We start from the raw sequence: 4,597 nt of genomic DNA on the forward strand, positions 1-4,597 counted from the left end.
CCAAGTCTCACGCTTTGGCCGTGAGACACACGCATATCAACCAGTTACTGCCTTTAACATATGTTATTGTCATACATCCTAAATGAATAAATGTTATCAGGACAAGCAGAGAATTCTAATAATTCAAGTCAGACAGACTAGTAAGAGAAGAACAATGGCAAAAAGATTATGGCAGAATACGCTAGATTTATTATCATTCTTAGATTTATTATCATAAATCATTCTTGCCTAATTTTCAAGAACAAGTTTTGTTCCTGTTGTTATTATTATATGTAAATTAAGCACTGTGTTCTCTGTTTACAAACATTCTCAGGTTTTCTGGATTGAGATTTGTTGATTGGTTTGCTAAAGTTGTCATACGAGTCTGAAGGAATAAAAGCAGAGAATTCTGATAATTCGTAACGTTTATTTGTCATTCATGATGATCATTGCTGTGTTTCTGTGAATTCATCTATTCTCATACAGTACTCGTCGTCTCTGTCAAGTTAAACCCATGTTAATCACACACTCGCACACACACACGCACACACACACACACACACACACACACACACACACACACAACTGACAATGTAATCTATATTAGTTTTACATTTGCTAATATAAAGCCTGCATAATTATTGCTCTACTGCCCCTTTCACCAACCCAAGAATTTTACTCTGTGTACCTTTATATTGATGTAATAAAAACAATCAACTTTAGCAATAAGAAATAACACATTTATGTAGATGGGCAATTACAGTGGATGGCACTGAGGGATCGCTCGCTCCAAGCAGGTTTCAAACCCCACTCTCCAGCTTACACATACATACAGTATCTTAATATCCTATCACTATTGCGTATGTAACTTGGGTATACCCTGCTGTGGAAAGCTGGCTTCAGCTCCGACATTTCAAATCCGAAGGATTGGATTTGGGAGACATACTGTACAGTTTATCATTTCATAACTGTCTGTACATATACAGTGGGGCAAAAAAGTATTTAGTCAGCCACCAATTGTGCAGGTTCTCCCATTTTAAAAAGATGAGAGATGCCTGTAATTTTCATCATAGGTACACTTCAACTATGAGAGACAGAATGGGGGGAAAGAATCCAGGAAATCACATTGTCAGATGTTTTATGAATTCATTGGTAAATTCCTCTGTAAAATAAGTATTTGGTCACCTACAAACAAGCAAGATTTCTGGCTCTTACAGACCTGTAACTTCTTCTTTAAGAGGCTCCTCTGTCCTCCACTTGTTACCTGTATTAATGGCACCTGTTTGAACTCGTTATCAGTATAAAAGAAACCTGTCCACAACCTCAAACAGTCACACTCCAAACTCCACTATGGCCAAGACCAAAGAGCTGTCAAAGGACACCAGAAACAAAATTGTAGACCTGCACCAGGCTGGGAAGACTGAATCTGCAATAGGTAAGCAGCTTGGTGTGAAGAAATCAACTGTGGGAGCAATTATTAGAAAATGGAAGACATACAAGACCACTGATAATCTCCCTCGATCTGGGGCTCCACGCAAGATCTCACCCCGTGGGGTCAAAATGATCACAAGAACGGTGAGCAAAAATCCCAGAACCACACGGGGGGACCTAGTGAATGACCTGCAGAGAGCTGGGACCAAAGTAACAAAGGCTACCATCAGTAACACACTACGCCGCCAGGGACTCAAATCCTGCAGTGCCAGACGTGTCCCCCTGCTTAAGCCAGTACATGTCCAGGCCCGTCTGAAGTTTGCTAGAGAGCATTTGGATGATCCAGAAGAGGATTGGGAGAATGTCATATGGTCAGATGAAACCAAAATAGAACTTTTTGGTAAAAACTCAACTCGTCGTGTTTGGAGGAGAAAGAATGCTGAGTTGCATCCAAAGAACACCATACCTACTGTGAAGCATGGGGGTGGACACATCATGCTTTGGGGCTGTTTTTCTGCAAAGGGACCAGGACGACTGATCTGTGTAAAGGAAAGAATGAATGGGGCCATGTATCGTGATATTTTGAGTGAAAACCTCCTTCCATCAGCAAGGGCATTGAAGATGAAACGTGGCTGGGTCTTTCAGCATGACAATGATCCCAAACACACCGCTCGGGCAACGAAGGAGTGGCTTCGTAAGAAGCATTTCAAGGTCCTGGAGTGGCCTAGCCAGTCTCCAGATCTCAACCCCATAGAAAATCTTTGGAGGGAGTTGAAAGTCTGTGTTGCCCAGCGACAGCCCCAAAACATCACTGCTCTAGAGGAGATCAGCATGGAGGAATGGGCCAAAATACCAGCAACAGTGTGTGAAAACCTTGTGAAGACTTACAGAAAACGTTTGACCTCTGTCATTGCCAACAAAGGGTATATAACAAAGTATTGAGATTAACTTTTGTTATTGACCAAATACTTATTTTCCACCATATTTGCAAATAAATTCTTTAAAAATCAGACAAAATTACAGGCCTCTCTCATCTCTTTAAGTGGGAGAAGTTGCACAATTGGTGGCTGACTAAATACTTTTTTGCCCCACTGTACATATCTTAATATCCTATCACTACTGCTACTATGTGGACAAAAGCATGTGGACACAATTATTGTCTGGGACTGTTTTCATGGTTTGGGCTAGGCCCCTTAGTTCCAGTGAAGGGAAATCTTAATGCTACAGCATACAATGCGATTCTAGCTTCCAACTTTGTGGCAACAGTTTGGGGAAGGCCCTTTCCAGTTTCAGCATGACAATGCCCCCATACACAAAGTGAGGTCCATAATGACATGGTTTGCGAGTTTGGTCTGGGAGAACATGATTGGCCTGCACACAAAGCTCTGACCCCAACCTCATCGAACACCTTTGTGATTAATTGGAACGTCGACTGTGAGCCAGTCCTTCTCGCCCAACATCAGTGCCCGACCTCATTAATGCTCTTGTGGCTGAATGGGAGCAAATCAATTAGATAAACACATCTTATTCACTTCTTAGTGTCCCCCTGCGACCTCGGCTAATATTGAAGAGCATTGCAGCCTTGGAAAAAAAAGATGGCGGCCAAATACTAGCATACACAGAAACACAGAAATACTGCAAAATAACTTTATACTAGCTAGTTTTTAAAAATGTAAGTATACTGGGTGGTAGAACACACATATCTAGGAAAGGTCATGAAAGGAGGATCCTGAAATTTGATCAAGTGCAAAAGTATAAAAAAATGTTTACTCAGTCACATGACCCCACCCGTCGCACTTCTAGTGTTAAGTCAGTACAACAGTTGATATTTACAGATGAACAATAGTCCACGAGGCTTACTCTTCCTGCGTTTTCTCCTTAGTACATTTACAGCAATGAATTGGACATTAGGTATTTGTTTCACCAATACAGTTCATTCACATGTGATAAGGAAAGGAGGCAGGGAAAATAACCCATTACTAAGATGCATTCGCTGTGTGCGCCTGAATATGAAATTAGAGGTTCACATTTCCTTCTGAAATTGCCTTATCTTTACATACAGCATGGTCATGCTGTGATTGAGTTTCCTCCCTGGATATGTTTCCCAGCAGGGTGTGGTAGTATGCTAATATGCAGCAGACAGCTGTTTCAGCAAACTGATTCCAGCATGATGTTTTCTAACACAATGCTTCTAGTGGCTGCCCGCTTTCAAGATGATAAGCTAATAACAGTCTGAATGTGCTATTAACAGTCAGTATGTTGACATGTCTCCATAGGGCAGTATTCACTATGATGGGGGGATTAAGTACCTCAGTACACACAACATTCAGATTTGTGAAATTAATCATTTAGATACTAATTTTGCATTGAAATTCTGGGATGGATAATGATGGCTAATGATGATCATACTTTATCAGGCTTCCAACAAAGACAGAATGAACATAGCATGTTCTCACCTCTATCTCATGTCTCTTCCTCATGATGCAACTTAACACCGAGAATAACGACTACTCCACTGTGTGTATTTATAGCACTTATGAATAATTGATATGATCCCTAGAATGCATCAAACGGGGGAAGAGAGGAGGTGGTGGACTTGGGTGACGAGAAAGATAAGATAGATAAGATATCACTGAGAGATATCAAGGTGTCCACACATGTTCTTGATGTCTGGCTGGATCGCTGGCCCTCTCTCTCTTATTCTCACCAGTGTTCAAATCAGATACTCTGCCTGCAAACTTATCTCTCAATCATGAATAACAGGTACTGATTGAAGCTGTCTGTCATGAGCTCTGGCACAGGGGACTAGGCTTTTTTTGTTTAGGCTAATGTGGATTTTAGTGCCTTGGACAGCTCCGATTCCAAGTGAAGCAAATGTAGTAGTGAGAACACACCCTAAGAGTCTAAGTCCATGTTTGTGTTATCCAGAAAGTCATCTAGTACCATGGTGCAGTCATGCAACTTTTTCTCATTAGCATAATTAGCATAAATTAGGTGTAAATTAGGTGAAAATCAGGAAATGGCTATATTTTCACTTGTAGTGAACTTAGAAAGATTATCTTAAAGTCTAAGGGGGTATTCTCACTAGAACATTTGCTTCACTTGAAACAGAGTTTAGGATAAAATTTGCTTTGCTCTGCGTCTGCTTTGCTCTGCGTCAGAACCAACGGATGCTCCGCTTGAAAAG

This window comes from Nansenia antarctica (assembly GCF_963989245.1).
Source record: "Nansenia antarctica genome assembly, chromosome: 10".
NCBI lineage: Eukaryota > Metazoa > Chordata > Actinopteri > Argentiniformes > Microstomatidae > Nansenia > Nansenia antarctica.